This window comes from Notechis scutatus, chromosome 1 (assembly GCF_049901735.1).
Source record: "Notechis scutatus isolate UNSWTSFEM ecotype Mainland chromosome 1, rNotScu1.2, whole genome shotgun sequence".
NCBI lineage: Eukaryota > Metazoa > Chordata > Lepidosauria > Squamata > Elapidae > Notechis > Notechis scutatus.
In genome coordinates this window covers 105,390,005-105,412,458 of record NC_142009.1, presented here as the reverse complement: position 1 = coordinate 105,412,458, position 22,454 = coordinate 105,390,005, and the positions used below count along the sequence as shown (strand labels likewise).

Below are 22,454 nucleotides of genomic sequence, written 5' to 3'. Positions count from 1 at the left end.
AAAGGCCTCTCAATAAAGCAAAGATAAATCTCTTCCATGCAATGTCTTCATTTCTCATGCCCCTCTGCCTTTTCTAAAGCCTGATTCTTTGGGGGGGGGAGTTATTTTTGCATGGTTTTACTCTTCTTTGTAAATTTTAAGCAACATTCCACTTACAAGCAAGGCCAAAATTAAATAAACGAAATTATATCAAAGAAGTTAGACTATTATTATACAGCTTTGTTCACATTTGTTGTAAGATAACCTTTATTGTCATTTTTTTTTCTGTGGGCACTCTGGCACACATTAAAAATGAAATTCTGTCGCCTGCTCTTTGTAAGCGTTACACAGATGTTACTCTACAGGCTTAAATATTTTAAATATGTTCATATCTCATCTATTCTGGATGCTTCCATATTTGACAGCTGGTCATTCCTCACTTTTTATTGGGGATGGTTCCAGAATCTTTCATCTTTCCTTCATCCTATAATCCTGTTCATAATGTGTTTCTTTACATCTTTTTTTAAAATAATTTGCCTCTATTAGATCTCTTCCATAATTACTCTTTAAGTATTCCTTACATAGATCTTAAGTTTTCCTATGATTCTTCTGATCTTTTTAAAAAGATCTTTCACTTCTTCTATTGTTACATTCCTCTGCATGTTAACATTCTTGCTGAAGATGTCTTAGTCTTTGTTGCTGGATATTGGGTGTTTGTAGTCAGTCACTATCCAGAGCTTTGTTTTTCCCTCACTGTCATGCTGGCTTGTTCTTCCAGTCACTAAGATGTTTCTTCTCTTTAAAAGGTTGGTTTGGTTTGTTTCTTTAGTATGTACAGTGTCTCTTCCCATTGCTTTTCAGTTGCTTTTTCACATATGTTAACCATATGGAGCTTATTTCTAACATTGATCTTATATTCTGATTGCATATTTTCTAGGTCATACATTAATGGCACATCTGCTGTCTATAATTCTCAAAGTTTAACCTACATACTCAACACCAATAATTAATGGTTTGTCAATAATCTGCCCCCAAAGTATCTGGCTGACTGGATTGTACTTCTTCATCTCTTGTATCCTATTATGCAATTGATTTGGTTCCACTGTTGTCACAGTGCATGTAAAGCCTGTATTATATTCCTCAAAGCAATATAAGCACTAATGACAATAAGCAAAAAAAAAAATCGCTTCTCAAACCCCTATTAATCTATCTCCTATGTATTGTGTTTTATATAATTTTATACAAAAATTGTACTGAATACACAATTCTTCAATAGTTTCCTCCGCTGCCTCTGCAGTACTATAGGTTATATACATTTACTGATGCTTACCAGATATCTACTACTCTCAACAGATGTGCTGTATATCTTATTGGTTTCTAGCTTAGCATGTACTTAGCAATATCCCTTTAGAATAGGGTTTTGTAGCCCTTCCGTTGTGACTTTATTCCTTCAAAAGGATTCATGATCTAAACAGTATATTCTCTGGCACCGGAGGAAGAAAGAAAAACAGCAGTTTCTCATTGTTGCACTTTAGCCGTTGACCCCAATACTCCCGCTACACGATTCCAGGGGACTTGATACTATTTAGAGCATTGGGACAGTGATGTTGGGGACTGAAGACTGAGGAAAGAACTGGTATGTGTTGCTGTTGGAAAACTTCTGGATTCAGATTTTTTCACAAATAATAATTAAAAAAAAAAACAGTAAGACTGGATTATACAGTGCAAAAAATTGATCAGGAGCAAGCCCTGAAAAAAAATTAAATTCACAGAATAATTTTGGGGTGTGGGAGATCTTGCTCGTGGCTTATTTTTAACAATTTACTTGAGTAATTTCCAACTTGTCCTTGTATCACAGGTTGTTCCGGTACAGTATGACCATCAATCTATACGGTGATCAGAAGGAAAATAAAAATCATGGTTTTGATAGACCATATAGTTACCTTCTACAAAAACGTAAAAATAGAACAGTGGGACATTGTTGACAATTTAAAGAGTGGATACAAAAACAGCTTTGACTTAGAGCTGCAATTATCATCAAATTACAATTCCCAGAATTTGAGCTAGTGGTTTAGTTAGTATAGCTGATATTTTATAAATTCTCTGATCATCTTTTTCAGGCCCAAGCTATTCTTCATCTTCATTGCTCGCATACTGTGAAAGGAAATTAGCAACACTTCTAAAAACAGGCCAATTGTCCAGGTTCAGAAATTATGCTTTGCGGCCATGACATACTGCAGTTGAGATCTCTCCACAGGATTAGGCTCTTATAAATTGCCCAGAGAAGTATTTGAAGAAGGAGAAAAAGCACCTATGCCTTCAATTAAAAACCAAGCAATCCCTTATCAAGAGTCATGGATTTTCTGAAGAGCATCAGTAGTGATTTCTAGAGCTTGCAACCAGTGTTCACACTTGGCACAAGGCTGCCTTTCCCTCTGCCATTCAAACGGTATTCTTTTGCTTGTTCTTACCAGTCCTGAACTCATCCAAGTGACTGATTCTTTCAGAATTTCCCCCATCAGCCCCTTTTGCCTGGGGAACAGAGACCAGCCTTGTCAAGGGGCTGCTAAATGAAGTGGAGGGTTCACTGGCAGAGTGTGAGAAATTTCTCAGCAGCTATTCAAGGCCATGGACCAGGTGCACCCACTTCCCCAGCGCTAAGGAGCTGCTACCGCCTCATATTGAGCTGCCAAAAAATTGTTTACTCTCTGGTAGCAAAACAACATTGTTTACTTTATGGGGGGAAATAGTGAAGGCACAAAGTGTTTCAAACACACCAAGGGCTTCACAAACCTTCTTGTGTCCTGTAACACTGAAAGCATTAAGGCAAAAAAGAATGCCTGCCTGCAAATGTGTGTGTACACACGCAGAGAGAACGAACACCCGATATAAAACAAGGTTCTTCTCTTTGGCAGCAGTGTTCTGGAACACATTAAATGTAAGAAAGGGAAAAACAGAGGCTGAAATGGAGAGCAGCATTTCTTTATTTATCACTTGGGTCTACAATAGCTACCTTTGTACAAGAGCAACCCTGCTGCCTCATCAAGACATGCCTGCTTTCTGATCAAGAAAAGCCCATCTGCATCCAGTATATTAGAGACTGTTTTAAATTAAGATACAAGTTTTGTTCTTTTGTGACTATTCTTCATGTATTGATGCCAAATTATTGTCAGTTTAGGTGGTCTGCTGAATAATTGAAAGTCAACTATGAGCTGCCTGAGGGGAGGTTTAAGATGTGCTTTGGGTTTTAAAGAGAGTCATGCCTCCCAGGGACCCTTCCCTTCATGGCTGCTTGGTATAAGTTCAGCTCCTTTTCAGCCTTACAGACTGGCTCCTCTGGTTGACGGTGTGGCCCAAACTGTAGCTAAAAGGAGGCCACTCCAACCTGTCTACTTTTGCCACCAGTTCACAGCTACTGAAGAATCCATTCAATATTTCACCGGTATGTGTAGTCTCACCTGAGAAAATTGGAGATACGGTCATTATTCTTTCTTCAAGGGTCCAAAAGTGAGAACATTTGTCAACCAAATCTACCTACAAGGAAATGGAAGACTTGGCCGGCTTCTGCACAACTAGCAATTTTTGAATGTTGTGTTTCCCCTCTTCTCTGATCTTCAAGTCAGTTTCATGGGCATGAAGGCATCTCCTATGGTCCCTAGGGAAAGCTGACTCTTGAACAGATTGCTCTGGAACATAAAAGATTAGGCAATTCTTATTTCTGAAATTGTTCGTGCCACTCTAATTCAATTACATTTTACACCCTGCAGTGTTTGGTACAAGACGACTTTCTAAACTGCTGCCTGTTTCTAAGTTTGTTTTATTATAGATCCCAAGTAGGCTATCTATAAGTCACATGAATGCATCCTGATATTTTTGGGCAGGTTGCCTCTGGATTTGCCACCAAAATTGCATAGTAGCATAGGCTGGGATCATATATCCCCTGGGATCATATATCCCCCTTTTTCTATGGCCTCCACCAGAGATTTTCAATAAAAGATTGAATTAAATGTAGAAATTTGCAGACCAGAGCATAAATAGATGATGAAGAAGATATCATCTCTATGGGGGGAAATGTGATTTTTATTCCAATTACATCCCCAGTTACTTTGGCCACATGCGCTTTTCCACAACACATTCTGTGAACTTCAGAAAAGATTATGCACTAGCAAGTTAGAGATGTGTTATGGGAGAAAAAGGACAACATATGAAGTTTTTATGTATATCTTTTTAAACGTAAGTTTTGGGAGAAAAAAAATCCAGTATTAATCTTAGGCTGCATCTTGGTTTTTTTTGAGATACACAAATTGGTGGTGTACTGGTTGCATGTGTATGCCTGCATTTTAAATTTATATCAATAATTCAGAGCATTGTTAAGAAAAAAAGACACTATGTGGTTAATCTCCTCATGCTTTTCTCTTGGTTTATATGAAAGCATCAGGTTGGACAGGATATCGGGATTATTCATATAGCTTAGCCCCTGATAGATTTATTTTCTTCTTCTGATGATGATGAAATGAGACAGAGATCTTTAGATTTGCCACATTGGGTGATTGATGGACCCCATGGGGCTCCAAAGGAACTTTTGGTTTTTCCCTGAGAATCTGTGGGGCCCTTCAGACAAGGCTTTGGTTGTACCCTGGAGTAGGTGGATGACTGAGACCTTGAACCAGATTGTTCCTGTGCAGCATTTTTCTATGACCCAGTCCCACGGAGGGAGTACCAGAAGCAATCCCCGAAGTGACTTTGGAAAAAGACAAAGTAAATCCAACTAGGCACAAGAGGCCACATTCAGGCCAACATTGTGACAACAATCAGCATTTGTGACCCTGCTTAAGAGTGACCTGTACCTTTTTTGGGAGGCCAGGCCACAGGTAAAGTTTCTCAATATCTTATCAGTTAAGATATTGAATTCCTTGACAAGAAGCCCAAGGGAAGGCAAAATCATTTGGATTTGCCTGAGTAATTTGTTCTACCTTCTCCCATTTGATGTCCTTCAGAAGAACTATTGTAATATCTCTTATAAATTAAGGAAGCGTGGGGGAAGCTTAATTAAAATTAGTTTTTTTTTTTTTAAACAAATTTTATTAATTTTAAAATTAGTTTTCTTATGACCTTTCATAACTGGCTAGTTTCTGCTGCCCTCTGTCTTTAAATAGAACAAAGCTTGTTCGACTAAACTGCACCATCGGTGAGTGTGAAACGGAGAACAGTAAATTCCATTAAGTGCATAAATAAGGTGCATATATGGTTCAATATATTCAGAATAGCTGACCAAATAATAAAAATGAACATGCTTATAATAGTTTATCCTATACAATAGCTACTATGACTTTGATTCTGATGGTCCTCTGAGCTAATAGTGTGTGCATAGGTAGATGCAATATTAATTTTCTATTATAAAACTGAATAAATGCAATTTAATATATGAATTAATTTTATAGATTCAAAAGTGCTACAATTTTATTTATGTTGATAGGTTATGTTTTATACTATAAGTGCACTTTCAAATATAGTACATGTACTCAAAAGAAGTTTCCATTGAATTCAGGGACTCTTTCTTCCAAGTAAATTGGTATGAGATTACAGCCTCAATGCAACACAGTTTAATTCAGTACTGCAAAGAGAGCAACCCTATAGTAAAAACAAGGACAGCTATGTTTATTTTGTGCATTGCACACACTTGCACTGCAAAATTGGGAATTCTGAACCACCTACTTTTTTAAATATTTGCTGATAAAATGTTTTTAAAAGTTGATCTTATTTGCAGTATATGATTTCATATCACTTTCATACAGTTCATAAAAATATTATTTAAATTATTCTTACAAACTTAACCTAGGAATTAATTTCACTTGGGAACTAAATCTATATAAAATTGCATAGGACTAGCAGACTGATATGGAAGACACATAACATTAAATTCAGCCTAAATAAATCACAGCAGAAATCTATGAGGAAAGGAAACAGGAAATATTTCTCTTCTAAAATGATGTGTTTTTCCTTCTCTTGTTAATTTTATAAATTCTAATTATTCGTGTATCTCAGAATAATAATGCTTTATATAAACTAACATAATCAAATGGATTGCATTCAAAACTGCAGTCTTAATCTTTTATTCCCAATAATATTTGCTTTACCACGTTAAAATAAATTTCAAGAAACTTATGCACACCATTTTTTATAGACTAAACCCAAAAGAAATATGGAATCCATGATTCTCATTATTACTTTACTTTTCAAAGCACCCTGGAAATCTTGAAGCATTTGATAACTGGGGTAGCAGAACTATCAAAGTAATTTTATTTCAATTTGCTTCTTCAAGATTATTTCTTCTAAGGTGGTATCCACAATCTATTAGAACAATTTTATCTGCATATGCATACGTAGATAAAAACCATTTACTTTCTATCATCAATGTCATTCTTCACTTTAAAAAAAAACTTGTTGAAATTTTAAAAAAGGATGATGAGCACTAACTTTTTGTTATTTGGCAAGCTGGAAAGGAAGCATTAGAAGAAACATTAAAAATGTGGTTTTGGGTTTCAACCTGGAATATTTTTGAGAGAAATCTATATATCTTGTTTAATATTCAAACTACAATTCCTTATAGGAGCTCCATTTACTTTATTGCATCAAGTGAATATAATTGTCCTTAATACAAATTCCTGAAACAAATTGAGCTCGCAAATATATTCTCAAATTAAAAAAAAATCTGTGGAAGAAAATAATTATATTAATTTAGCCATCCAATAACTGTTGTATTTCAGGAAAAATGCTATGGTTCCCAAAGAATTACAATTTAAAGTAAGATACTATGGTGAAAAAGAAAAGATGCAGTAGTGATAAGAAATCCAAAACCCATTTTGTACTATTTCAATATAACGAAGATGATTCTGGAGAGCAACCTTACTACACACTACCCCTTGTTTGAATCTAGGAGTCAAACGTCGTTTGTGATATACAGTTAAGGTCATCCGTTCAATATCAAAATTATGACTGACATATATAAAATTATGGGCACAGCTGAAGTAGAATTATAGGGATTATAGCCCAAAATATTACATTTTCAAGCTCGCCCATTATGACAACAATGTGTTTTTGTCTTACTCTGTCTATACAGAAAGAATGAAGTGAGAACAATATTGGCTGGGAACTTTTATAATGAACTAACGCGCCTGAATTCCCAGGTCTAGCAGCAAATATAAAAGGATGTTAGCATTAATTGTTGTTGCTATTGTTTTGTGTATTTGTGTGTGTGTGAGTAATCACTATTAGAAAAGAAGGGAAGAAAATTAAACTAGAAAAGTGAGGCATAAGTGTGCAGTTGCAGTAGAAGCTGAAGGCTGGTAGCTATTTTTTGTTCAATCCTGGATACAATTGTTCTAAGTTTTATTTTAATTAAATTGCCAGATCAAAGTTTCACAATTGCAGAGACTGATAACATAACAAAAATGTTTTTAGAGTACCGTATATATTTATTTTTCATTATTAAAATACAGAGCTGTTATCCTTTAAAAATGCTTTTAACTCTTAAACACTATTTAGCCCAACTAGATAGATATTTTATCCTCCATAATGTTTCCTTATCAACTCTAATCCACATTTTGAAACTATAGCAATTTGCACTAAAATTTATCATCACAATTTCCAGATTTCTTAGTTTGATTTATATATACATAAGCAAATATATTAAAACACCATAGTTTTAAATGATTTTGAAAAAACAGGAATTCATTAAATCGTATGAACTGTACTTTAAAATATTTTTAAAAAATGAGTTTCGATTAAAGCTAAAGCATGCATAAAAATTAGGTACAACTAATTTTTTTAGAAGGTTTTTCAAAGCATGGCACTATTGCATGTAATAGGAAGAAGCTAATATAAAAGCAAATCAATGTTAAGGTTTAAACTGTTACCAGTTTTTGAGAGTAAATACTGGGGTGCATATGGATATAACATACAATAAGTTGTGTTATTTTTTACCATAAACCTGAATTTAATATGTTGTAACACAGCTGTAAACATATTGACTGTATGGATATATAGTACAAAAATGAAATCAGTAACTGAAGAACATGATTTTTTTTTTAATGCATATGACCAAAAAGAAAAAAAAAAGGAAAATTACAATATATCACATGTTCAATTTCCAATATTCCAATGAACAGCAGCTAAAAATTTAGTAATTAATTCTGTGCAGGACATGTGGATCAAAAAGATGATAAATAAGAAGAAATGTATCACGGCGAATTTGGCAATTTGTTGAGCTATGTTGGATATTTCTCGAATAGTTCTGGTCCAGTATATGGAAGATATGGGCAGTTTTACCTATTTTAAATTTATATCAGTTCTGTTATTTTTTTTCAAAAAAGCCCCCTGCAATATGTTTTCAATTTGGAAAGTAAAACAAATGGCCACATTTAAACAGGATTCCTATTTGTGCTATTTCATGATCATCTATATTTCATTATGTAACAGTGAACATGAAATGAGGTCTCTTTTAGCTAGGCAGGAATATGCTTTCAACTGGGATGCTTTGTATCGTGCAAATCCTGCAGAACACGTCAACTATATAACAGTATGTATTTTTTCTCCAAAGACGGGAAAATTACAAGAAGCATAAAGCCATAGGCACCTTAGTAGAAAACCTACTGTCACCTTTGCTTTATTCTAAGAAGTACTTAGAATTCTAAGAAGTACTTAGAATTCATACATTGCATCAATATCAGTAATAAGGACCTTTTTACAAGCTTCAAGATATTCAGTCAGTTTAAGATGCAAATAAAATGGTAAGTACCCAAAACTTCAGAATTTAAGCAGCTTTCTATACTGCCTATCAAAACTACAAATGTTCACATTTTAAAATTCTGCAACAATTTATAAATAAGCAGCCGTACCAGGATATTAAAGTACATTTGAGCCTATGCTAATTCAGAATTTCCTGTTACAAAACCTATTTTTATGCAACATGCATTATTGTTACCATACAGAACGTTACCTTACAAACAATTCTGCTTATGTTAGGACATAAATTGCTCTTAGCTGAATATGATGTATAATTTCCTTCAAATGTATGTAGTATTGCATTTATGAATAAAATAATTGCAAGTATAGTTCCCTTGACTGTATCTTAATATATCCAAGATTATACATTATATAGATATAATTTATAAACTAACATTCACATACATTTAATAGAACATGGTTGCCACAAATAATTAAGAGAAAGATCTCCATTTTTATGTTGTGTTCATTTTTTAATTTAGTTTAACAGCCTTACAAATGAATCAAATAATTTATTTTTGAATCAAGTATATAAATGACTTCATTATTCTGCTTGTAACAAAAAGTTTTAGGATTAAGCTGGTGAAGAATAAAATAATAATTAACTATTCATCTTCCATTTTTAAAGCTGTAAACCTCATATTACCAGGTCAGGTTTATCCATGGTTCAGTTGTACTTAAACAGCAACTTGGCTCTGGGTCTTAGTTCTAAATATTTTGTTTCTATTACTTGTAATAGCATAAAGGAATATATTTTGGCCAATTAATTCTAAGATTTTATTTTCTCACTAATGTCTTTTGGGCCTTCAAAAAAAATCCTACAATTCTTCAACAATCAAGATGAATATCCTACCCAGAATTTTATACTTGTTTCAAACAATACCAATTAGGCTTGGAAAAGACTATTTTGAAGATTTAAATAAAATTGTGTTGAAGTATGTATGGCAAGGCAAGAAAGCGAGAATAAAGTTAAAACTTTTACAAGATGCTAGAATTAGAGGAGGATTTGGTTTGCCTAATTGGGAGTTATACTATCAAGCTGCAAATTTGATGTTGGGCCAAGGAATGGATAACATTAAGAAAGACTAGATTGTTGACACTAGAAGGACATGATTTGTTGTTGGGCTGGCATGCTTTTTTATGGTATAAGGGAACTAAAACACAGGGCTATTTTAGAAGACATCATATACGGGAGTCTCTGTGGCTAAATTGGGAGAAGATTAAAAGACAATGTTATTTGAAAATTCCAGTTTGGTTATCAACTATTGAAGCATTTTCCTATCCTATAATATACAAGAAGGAACAAACAGTTAGATATGGGGAAATATTGGACGAAAAGGGTGAACTTAAATCGATGCAAAATTTAGAGGAACAAGGTATAAAGATGAATTGGTTTTCATATGCACAAATACACTCAAGGTATGATGAGGATTTTAAAACAGAAGGATTTTATGATAAATTGACTGATTTAGATAAGATTTTGACAGGTACTGATGAAAAGGTGATTAAAAAATTATATGGTTATTTGTTGGAAACTAAACTAGAGGAAGAACAAGTTAAAGAAGCTATGATTGCTTGGGGGAAGAATTTTGGATATGGGATTGATTTAGAGAAATGGCAAACATTGTGGTCTCAAAATTATAAAATGACAGTCAACAGCATATAAAGAAAATTTGTATAAGATGTTTTACAGATGGCATTTCCCCCCGACAAGAATAGCAAGAATGTTCAAGAATAAATCCGAAAAATGTTGGAAATGTCATCAGATACCTGGTTCATATTACCATATGTGGTGGACTTGCGAGGATGCTAGAAAATATTGGACTAAAATTCGCATGTGGTTGGAAAAAATGACAAAGAAACACATAGACTTGAAACCAGAGATTTTTTTTATTGGGAATTTTACCTGACACATATAGTAAAGATTTGAAATACCTGATTGTAAATGTATTAACAGTGGCTAGGATTGTATTTGCTAAAAATTGGAAAAATGAGAAAATACCATCGCAGGAGGAAATTATTAAGAAAATATTGGAATGTGCTGAAATGAGCAGATTAACATTTGAAATTAGAGAACAAGAGGATAAAACAATTTTATAAAATTTGGGACCTTTTCTCTCAATGGTTAGATGATAAAATACAATAATAGAATATCTAGAATTTTAGAAAATAATGAATATATAAATATATATTTCTTTTTTTTCTTTTTTGATATCATATCTATAAAATGTTTTTAGGATAGATTTGGTAGGATTATATGAATTGTTATAAAATAAACTAAGTAAATTATAGTTATCTCACAGAGTATGAATGAATAAAATTATAGTCAAATGATTGTTTAATAGTGATATTAGGGTATTTAATTTTTGATTGATAATATGAGTTATCATGCAATGTAACTGTAATTGAGACTACGAAATAGATGCACAAAAAATTGGTAAACCAACAGACACACTGCTTGTATATTTATGAAAGATGTTTTTTATGTTTTGTTTGTTTGTGTTTGTCTTTAAAAACCAATAAAATTATTTTCAAAAAAAATATATCCTACAATTCTAACATTACTGATTATATGAAAATGAACATATTTAACTTTTGTGTCTAATTTTAGTATTTATACAGCAAAAAGGAAATCTGTATGAAAACTTCATTTAAAAAGAATCTCTAGGAAAACTAAGACATGTCTCTTACATTTTCCTCAAAATTATTATTATTCTCTTTTGTTGGCTGGGGTTTTAACATATAAAGCAATAGACACTTTCTCCCAATCGCTGTAAAGTTTCATTTTCAATTGCATATCTAAAGAAGAAAGCACAGTGCTATAATCAAATTTTAGGTATCTTTAATAAAAGTGGATAGAAATGCTTTGGTATCATGACTGTAATATTTGTTCTACTGATGTTCTTGGAACATTCAAGTACAAATACACCTTTTCACACCGTAAGACTAGACAGCAAGGGAAAGCCAAAAGCAAAGGCTTTCAGAACAGTGAGGAAAGATTTGTCATCTACTAGCATTCATCTTTCCTATCATTTTTTTCTCTTTTTGCTAATCTTTTCTTTGGCACTTTGAATCATCTTCAAATTATTCTTCTTTTCATTTAAGTGGGTGCAATCTCTAATTTTAAATACAAATCACGGATATTTCCCTGTCTTCCTCTTAAGTTTTTCACCTTTTCTCTGTCCTCAGGTTGTTTTTATGTCTTTATCCTAAAATAGCCTTCGCTCCACTACTGTCTTCCAAGTCATCTGCTTCCTATTTTCTTTTTTCAGGGGGCAAAGGTCTTACAAAGACACAATGTACATCTTATTTTTTTTAACTTTCTTTCAACATTACTATGTTCACTATTCTTGCTTATTTAGTTCCTACCCTTTCTGCTCACTTCTTCCGTTTCTATATAGATAGTCCTCAACTTACAACAGTTTAGTGATCATTCAAAGTTACAGTGGTACTGAAAAAAGTGACTTATGACTGTTTTTCACACTTACGACTGTTGCAGCATCACTATGGTTACGAGATCAAAATTCAGACGCTTGGCAACTGTCTCATATTTATGATGGTTTTAGTGTCCCTGGGTCATGTGATCACCTTTTCTGACCTTCTGACAAGCAAGGTCAATGGGGAAGCAGATTCACTTAATAACCATGTTACTAACTTAGCAACTGCAGTGATTCACTTAACACGTGTGGCAAGAAAGATCGTAAAATGGAGCAAAACTCAAGTGAAAGGGCAGGAAGGAAGCAAGAACAACGAGCATCATAATGTTGAACTACCCGTATTGCAACTGTCTTGCTTAGCAACACAAATTTTGGGCTCAGTTGCGGTCGTAAGTCAAGGATTACCTGATTGGCATTCTTGATTGACAATGGAATTTGTACATTTTATGTAATATCTAACACCCTGAGTATAGTGCCAAGCATGTAGTATATTAATCAAAATAACATGATAGTTTACGCATCATATGGATTAAATGGCTGATTAGCATAGTAGACAATGATGTACAAGCATGTTTCTTCAATCCTGCATGTCCTGGTTATATAAAGCAGGAAACTTGTATTATGCGTATGTTATTTATGGTGCTCTTCTTCCATAACGTGAGTATGTGGAGGTGAGAAAAAATAATAAATCAGCTTATTGAATATACCAATCTCTGCAAAACACATCAGATGCATGACGTGTCTGACATCATGATGCATGGAGCTGTGATGGTGCAGTGGTTACAACGCAGCATTGCAGGCTAACTCTGCTCACAGCCTGGAGTTCAATCCTGATGGAGTTCAAAGTTGACTCAGCTTTCCATCCTTCCGAGGACAGTAAAATGAGGACCCAGATTGTTGAGGACAATATGCTGACATTTGTAAACCCCTCAGAATGTTGTAAAGAACTATGGAATAGTATATAAATCTAAGTGTTAGTGCTATTGCTATTGTTACTACATAGAAGTGGGTAGAAGGCTGTTCTGCTACAGGGACTCTTAGTTTAGTGACCACAATTGGGAAAACCAACTAATTAAATGAAGCAGTTACTAAGTGAAACTGTGTCTGTGCTTATTACGATCTTACTTCAGATTTCCTTTGCTTTATAGACCTGCAAAGGTCATAAATGTGAGTTTGGTCATAAAGTTACTGTTTTATCACTGTCGTAACTGCAAACAGTCACTAAATGAGAGAGTTGCTAAACAAAGGACTTGTGAAAAGTGAAGATTGGCCAGTTTCCTAGATTTGTGATTCAATGCGAAAATACTTATGGGGATGCTAGGGATGGCAGACAAACAAGGGAAAGAAAAAACATAGGACTTTGTTTTTATGCATAACATCAGCTGCAAGATATCATATGTATGAAGATGGAAAGAGAAGTATCTTTTTTATTGTGTTAAAATGTTTTTAGTATTTTAATTGTAATTATATATTTTTTAATTGTAAACTACCCAGAATCATTGACTGAGATGTCTGGCTACAGAAACTGAATGAACAAACGAACGAAAGAACGGATGAAATACCCATAGTGGAAGAATGGATCTTGAAAGTAGTAGAACTGGCTGAGATGATGAAAGTGATCCTTTTGATCCCTTTGATGATGATAGTGATCTCTTTGACAGTAACTTGGCTAAATTTCTTGAGGCTTGGAAAACCATTGTTAGATTTTCTATAAGAGAGAGAAAAAAATGAATTTTTGACTCTGGGATTCAGAATAGATCTGATTTGGTTAGAGAAATATTGTGAATTGTTAAGTATATGATTTATATATAGTTTATATATGCATTAGATGAAATTTAAATTAAGAATGTATGAATATTATTTATTATTAACCTTGAATATTTGCATTTTAAAAGTTTTCAAATATTGATGTTATTTGTTTAAACTTAAGAGGAGTTTGTTGTATTTTATTGTCTTTGTATTGAAGAAAGCCAGGTCACTTTTTATATATATCTGCTTTACTGTATGTAAAGTTTTTAACTTTACTCTTTTATCCCCTTCCCTTTTTCCTTTAATGTATTTTATTTTACACACACACACACACACACACACACACACACACACACAGATAGTGATAGATAGATGGATGGATGGATAGATAGAATACAGACAAAGGCCTTTATCTCACCAAAGGTGTTTTTTTCCAAGCACTCTTAAACTGGCTAATTCAACATACTGTCCTAGCTCTTTCTTCTCCTATGGAAGTACCAAAAAAGAATGTCCACAGAGAACTGAATTAACAAAAATGACAAAAATGACGTCATTCTGTAAGTGAATATTTAGGAAAAGATAGGAAAACATTTGCACAAGGGTGCTTTACAATATTTTGATTTTTTGGGACATCACATAAAATGATGAAAAATTTAGGTTATGCAAGCAAGTAGCATCACTATAACAATTGGAAATCCTCATTTTCAGTCATTTATCTTTTTTATATATACCTAGGAATTCCATCATCGCATTTCAGTCTTTCCCACTAAATATTTAAAGTAAAATGAGGTCCGCAGTAAATTTTATGAAGGAGCATTTTATCCTCATTCATTAATGAAGATAATTATAAGCTGTCACTTAACTTCTTATATATTTCATAAACACAGAACCTGTTCATTCTCCTCCAGTCTAAACATATACATGCATCAGCATAATTTTCCCTCGTACTTGGTGTACTCTTTGAACTAAGAGTCCAAGTTTTCTATAGTGAAAGCAGACTGCCATCTATGGGTGTAAGTTAAGACTTAGCACACAACCTACCACAAGGCCATTTTTTCATACTCAAATTAGAGGATTTATAATAGGCCACAATTTTCAATTTTATTTGGATATAAATAGCATTAAATGTGCTGGGTTACTTCATCAGAAATTCAAATGTTTAGTAAATTATTTCCACTTACAGGCTGGAAATAGGAAAAATAATAAACCTAAAAATGTGGTAGGAACATTTAGATTTTGCTTTCCTCAAGTAAGTAAGATATAGATAACAGCAGTATTCAAAAAGTTAGATTGGATATTTATTAAGAATAGTTCATATCTTAGCATTACATAACCATAAGTGTATTTATACAGAATATATATGTCCATGCATCAGAAATATTTCTGTCAAAATCTAACAATAATGTTATTGCTATTGTTATATTCTGACAAGGAATATAGAATATGCCTTTGCATATTAAATTTAAGGAACTGCTTTCATCTTGAGTTTTTACATATTAAATAAAAAACTAAATGGAGATAGAAGAAGCACACAAGAAAGCAAGTTGTATAAAGTGTCACATTATCACTGTTAACAAAAAGGTCAACAAATAGTTAAATAAATATAATTTTAGCTTTACACTTTAAAAGATAATTGTGATATACTTCGATAATCAATTAATTTCTAAATGATCTCAGAACAGTAACATGTGGCTAGATTTTTAAAAAACTGTACTGCAGTAAACTGACTGGATTATACAATGGATGAAAATAAAATGACAAAAAATGTAAAATAACTTGTTTATAAATTAAACTAGTTAACTGAACATTATGGAAAAATTATAGCAATGTTTAAGTATAATGGTATATGTTTTTGGGAAATGAAGAATTCCATTAAGTATGATAGCCAGTCACAACTACCAAATATGTGTTGAAAAATATAAACTATGTAAAGGTTGGTTTTAATCAGTTTCTCCTTCAATCCCTATTGACTCAGTTCTCTTATTTACAGCTCTCACAAGAGCCATGTATTCAATTTAGCAAATTTTTTCAGCTACCATATAATTTTTAGATGCATTCTCAGACAATCTCTCTCAGTTCTAATATTTAGGTTTGGATCTGACCTCTGCACTGTAGATTTTGTTTATTTTGGTAAATTATCAACTTTACAAAAGTTGATTAAACATTCTGGGGAGAAAACCTCATCCTTAGCCACTATGGTTTGTATGTCAATGTAGAATATGCCCTCTTAGTCACCAGCACTTTATGGCAACACTTGTGCAAAGCACGGAACAATCCATTTGCTGGGTGTCTGATCAGAACCTCCAATAGAGAGAAGTATTTTTTGGAAAGGACAAAAAGAAACATTTTAGAAATTTCCCCAAAAAAGGGAATAAAATGTAAACTAAAAATTAAAAATATACTAACAGAAAAAATAAATATGCTTTAAGATTTGGTAATGAAGTATCTGTAATACAGGAAAAGGAGGTTTAGAGAAGAATGAGAACAATTTGGGTTCATCATAAAATTAAATATAAATAAATCTCCAACCTTAGATATTTCCTTCTGAAGAATGATACATACATTAAAAGAAAGATGCTGCAATTACAAAACCAATTAATTAATCATTTTGTATCTAAGATTTAAAAATAAATGTAAACATTTTAAAAAATATTTGTGGTCAGGGTTGTTCAAATTTTAATTAAGGAGAAAAGGGGATATCTTCCTTTTTCCAAACTAGGAAGGCACCCAAATTGCATCATTGACGATGTTTCAACTGCCGCATAGCTAGCTTCTAGATTCACCAGACTGTTACTTTCAAATGCAAAGAAGTTCTCATCTAATGAAATCTGTTCCATAACACATAAGCTGATTCTATATATTGCAACAGAGCATACTTATGCAATTGCTAGTATAACATATATATGATAATGCATTTTATTGGAAGAGAAGATAGCCTCATAGTTTGTTAGGATAATAGCTATATGCTACTTCACATTCCAAAGAACAATTAATAAACTAAAATAATCTAACATAAAATGGATACATTCAGAAACCATCAGGATCCTTTCCTTTATGTTTTAAAGCAACTATTGGAAATTATATAATTGTTATAAAACAATTATTGGAAATTTAGCAAATAATTCAGTGACAGTAACTATAGGTGCATCGTGTAAATGAAAGCTGATCTGGTACCTCTGAATCAATACAGAGTCTACTAAAAAGTATCTAAAATAATTATTTTATCTCTAATACAAGAAGAGGATAAGATTTAGACCTCCGATTCCATCAATGAAGAATATGTTAGCTTTCCATTCAATGGTATTGGAATTGCTATATTTTGTATATGACAGAGGTAAATTTTAAAATTACGTTATTAAATGTCAAATGCATATTATATTTTCTAATGAATAGATTTAAAAGATAATGCACATGAATGATATTGGTATACAGCAATGTCTGATTTTATCAGGGTAGAAGAGATAATTACCTCTTTGCAACAAGATTCTTTCACAACACATGCAATGTTAGCAAAGTCAAATTGCATATCATTTTTGTAAGTTGCATAAAAAGAACGTGTATATAACTGTATAATCATGCATAGACCCATATTCTAGAATATATGTGTCTAATATTTATACTCTAATAATGTAATAAAGATAAATGACAGTTAAAGATTTGTGGATTTTCTCCACCTCCGTTTCTTCCGTTTATAACTATAAAACAGGGCACAGATGTATGTTTTAAAAAAATGTCTGTAAACTGAAGAATGAAATTTATTGTAGAAATCTGAATCTGTCTGAAAGTGTTGTCATTTTTAATGAAGGCAAACTTCTGCAGTGGTCTAACCTGGGTATTTCCTGTATAGCAGGACTGATTCACAATAATAAAATATCTGCCTGGTGTGCATCTTCTGTTTTACTGCCAGTCTTACTACAATATTTTGTTGATCTGAAATAAAAGAAACTTGTAAGAGGCCAAATGGATGCTGAAGGGTGTGTGGAGCTTCTTATATTTATGGCCTAAATTTGAAAAGTCTTCCTTGTGTCCTGGGAAAAGCTGACATCTTTTCCCTTTATATAACTGTCTTTGTTGCATAACATCCAGCGTGCAAAGCGCACACTCCTCTAATTCTATACCAGTCTCTATGATCAGTATAGTCTGGATTGAGGCTGAGGAAATTGTACTTATCACTTTGCCATATAAATTGTTCCTTGTTTCAGTACCTGTTTCAGAAAGATTTCAAAATGGAAAGTGAGGTGTGTGCCCTACAATTTAAACAGGGCCTTTTTAATAGTGGCACTAACAGTTTGAGAAACATCTCTCTGCAATTCTTTCAGATGAACAATTAAGTAAACAATACCCCAATCAAGAAACTGCCAAAGAGTCAACAGTAAACAGCCCAACCAAAGAATCTCTAAGATTGCCCCCACTCACACAGATATCAGAACATCAGAATATAAACTGACAGCAAACAGCACTCCTTGCTAGCACTGATGATGTTACCTAGTTAGGGTAATGAAATGTCTGGAAGAAAACAGAGAGCACCAAGGACCCCTCACTCTTTCAAATCTCCAGGGTATTTCATTTTCGGCAAGCTTTTATATTTACATCATCTTGGCTGGCATTTTATCTATTTTTAGATTGCCTTTAAATTGTATTCTAATTTTTTCAGCATGTAATCCTATTTTTGTTTCCTAACATTGTTCTCATAAACTCATTGGGGTTTACTTCTAGGTAGTCATGAATTGAGCTGCATATTTAGTGATTAAAAAAAAATCTATGTATTATTTTGGAGTAGGAAAACTTTATAGAAAAATACAAAAAAAGTAAGAATTGTGTTAGATAATTTTTAAAAATCCTGTGATGAGAAGGGCTCATCAAATGTATGATTTCTTCCTGTGCTCAGAATGCAATAGAAATGTCAGAACAGTCTTTAAGGAAGAAAAATATGTTATAGAAAACTCATGGAAATAAATTACATGGAAACATGAGAATCCAATGTAATTTGGCATTTATAATGGACACTCTCTCCCCCACACTTTAATCCAAGTTCAAAATGATTTAATTTTTAAAAAGGAACAGGAGGACCAAAGAGCACAGTGAAATCCAAATCTCACTAAGTAATTCCTTTGGGGAAGCCACTGCTTCCCCCCAAAAATTTCAGGAATAAATTACTAAAAAGCTTTTATTATAGAAACTTTCCTGTAAAAAGTATAGTCCAAAAGAATGAAGTTAGGTTGTAAGCAATAGAAATTAACAGTGCCAGCCTTCCTAAGGCCTGCTAATATTTAGTGCCAACAGGTCCCCTAGTGGTTTAATGAAATATTGCTGAATGACACCAAAAGGGATTTGCCTTAACATTTACACATCACAAAGATTTATTTTATATGGGCAAAAAACAATCAGCATTGCTAAACTCAATTTCCTACTTTTTAAATTTCCATTGACTGGAATACCGGAGGAAGATAACGCATATCTTTTGTCTTCCAAACTATATGAGCAAATGTTCAAGATTAAAAATAGCCCTTCAATATTTCTAAACCTTTCATGATGCATCTAGGGTACCTGAAATAATTTCATATTAAATGATTCTCCATAAAGTAGAACTAAACCACTATTGGTTTACACATTTGGTTTACTTACTGTATGCACACATTTCTAAAAAATCATTTCCATGAACTGCAAGTCCACTGAAAGAAAAAGTAGAATAGCCAAAGTACATTGTTTTTTTCTTAAAGGAAGAATATAGGATGCACTTATATAAGAGCTTATTTGGTTTTTCTTCATTTTAATCACTGGCAATGTATAAAAGTTTGGGAAGAATCTATTATCACCAGTCCCAATTTATTTCTAACCTTTTGCATATCTTTAAATGCAGGTATCAACTGCATTTCATGCCTCATGCTGAGAGTGATAGGTAACTTCAGAAAACATAAAGTGCCTAGATAAGAAATCAACACCCAAAGTAGTACCACTTAAGTTTGTTCTTAGATGTTTCTAAGATTGGAGGCTTGAACATTAGGACTGCCTGTTGTTTGTGGTCTCCCTCTCACTTTGCGTTCAATGAATTCTCCATTATATACATTCCACCCCAATGCAAATGTTCTCTCTTCTCATGTCATTATTATTTCCTAGAGTTATAAAGAGCATGCAGAGAACGTTCTGTGAAGTTACTTAACAAGCCCCTAGTCATCTTTTAGAACACCAGGGTAAGATTACTTTATTAATTATTCTGATAAAAGCTTCATGAAAAATATCTTTAGAGACATGTAGATTTTATTTAATTTTTTGTACCAATTTCAATACAAATATTATAGGTTTGACATAAGCACGCCCTAGTAAACATATCTGCTTCAGTGTGCTGTTTCTACTTTTCGGAAGACAGAGAGAAAAGCAAAGAACTAGTTGTTGCTCTATAAATGCTCACATTCCAAACAACTTTCCTAAGTGGCCAATCTAGTCCTAAGTACTGTTGACGTTTGGAGCATATTTCAAAGAAAGGAGACTGCATAAATATGACTGGCATGGGATTACAAGCCGAGAGCCTTCATTGTGTTATGGAATGTATTTCTGCTCATCGAGGCCTGTCTTTTCAAGAAGCTGAGCAATATGTCATGGAAGAAAACCCTAGATTTTTAATTTAGCTATGGTGTTCTCCTAATATTTCATTTATATGTGTGCAAATAGAATTTATGAATTATTATTACGATTGGTTGATTTCTTTTAATATTGTTTTTAAGTAATGTTTGTTTTATCCAGGTTAGACATATGGAAAGCTGTTATTATGGCCTTTATCTGTGCCTCTCTGAAAAAATAAAAGGATTAAAGGGCACAGTCTAGGGGAAAAAACACCAAAATCATTTAGATGGTGTAGCTGAAGTGTCCTGATTCCCACATTCCTCTATCAGATATCTCTGTATCATTTATCAGCAATACTCCTGTATACAACTCTGCCTGAGAATTCCAGAGACTGTACAGTGAGTACCAAAGCTTTGTCATCTCCACTTCGTTTGGTACGTGCAGTGTACCAAACATTATGTCTACAGTTTACTCCATATTAAACTGCACTTCTCTGAAACATAGGTAAGCAGAATTAAATCTGTGTTAACACAGATAATTAATAATAATAATACTAATACTAATAATATTTATGCATTCATTTCTATGATTTTAAAAACCCTTTCCAACAATTCTGCCCCTTCTTTTACGTTATGTCTTAATGGAGAAATTCTAAATGGAATACAGCACTGTATTTATTTACATACTATATCACTTGCTTGCTACATTCTACCTATTTAAACACATGGAGCAGAAGTATCTATTTCTTGCTGCCTTGAATTGGAAACAAAACAAGATTTAAAAAAAAGTATGCAGTGCTAGCCTGCATCAGTAATATTAGCCTGGATTTGTTATGAGTGAGTTAGTGTATGTCTGTGTGTCTGTCTGTGTATCTGTGTATTACACCTTATGTTTTAAAGTGGTGCAAATTCTTATTTCAATGTTTTTATATATAACTTAAGACGGTGCACATTTCTCTTCCTCATTCTACTTAAAAACATGCCACCAAAATACTTGTCAGTATATATACTATACTAAATGAAATCCTTCTCCCCTCCCTTCCTTTTCCCAAAACATAGAACACACACACACACACACATACAGAGACAGACAAACGCACGTTTCCATGTAAACAAAGTATTTACCTTTGTCTGTCTTCTTTGCACAACATTCACTGTAGGACTTAAGACCCAGCTGTTTGTTTACAAACCACACAAGTCAGGACTAGGCTGTTTTGTGTTTTTGTTTGTCCTTTGAAACCCTCCATGAAAACTAAAATGGAAGGAAAATAAAGCACAAAGGCAAAATACAACTCCGCCTGACATCGCGCGAACCATTTGCCCCCAGCTCCCCCACCCCACCCCGTTTGAAACACTGGAAACACACGCGAGAAAACTTGTGTTTACAATCCACTCGTGCTGACTTCCGCCCCCTTCCCCCGCCTTTTACCACCCGAAAACAGTACACCTTCGCATCCCCAGGCCATTCTGTTTCCTGGCTGACGAGAGGATCTCATTTAAGCCTCTAATCTACGATTTGAAAGACGCGAAGGGAAGTAAAACCCACCGACATGCCATGAAAATAAGCAGAACACCCGACAGACCTTTTATTGCCTCTATGTATTTCCCTCCCTTAGTGACAGACGTTTCATTGGTGTTCAGCCGCGGCGCAGGCTCTGTCGCGATTGGCCGAACGGGTCGAGCTGAGTTCTGTTGGTAGGGAAAAGGCTGGCGGTCAGGCCGGCCAATCGCGTCTTTTGTTTCCAGGAGAAACATGGCACGAGGAGCTATTTCGGATCCTTACGAGTGTGATGTCAGCGCTGGAGGCCAGGCGGGCCCGGGGAAACGCGCGGTCTTGCAAAGGGGCAGAAAAAAAGTATGGGCAAAAAGCAAGCTGGAGCAGTTATAGAGCCGGTGCAAACAGACACACCTGACCGAACTACATCGCAATGGTTGGAGGCAAAAT

General features: G+C 33.7%; 1 long non-coding RNA gene across 3 annotated transcripts; it reads right to left on the bottom strand.

Annotated features, from left to right (window-relative positions):
• Positions 1-228: 228 nt before the first annotated feature.
• Positions 229-22,160, bottom strand: LOC148132931 (uncharacterized). Of its 3 annotated transcripts, XR_015745232.1 has the most exons (6): positions 21,957-22,081; positions 21,635-21,761; positions 17,778-17,879; positions 13,763-13,908; positions 3,438-3,665; positions 229-1,865 (listed from the first exon to the last, which is right to left on the bottom strand). It is a non-coding gene; the product is annotated as an uncharacterized LOC148132931 (long non-coding RNA). The 3 variants fall into 3 exon arrangements; XR_015745231.1 differs by lacking the exons at positions 13,763-13,908; positions 17,778-17,879; positions 21,957-22,081 and adding an exon at positions 22,093-22,160; XR_015745230.1 differs by lacking the exons at positions 13,763-13,908; positions 17,778-17,879 and having other exon boundaries at positions 21,957-22,085.
• Between the last annotated feature and the right edge of the window lie 294 nt (positions 22,161-22,454).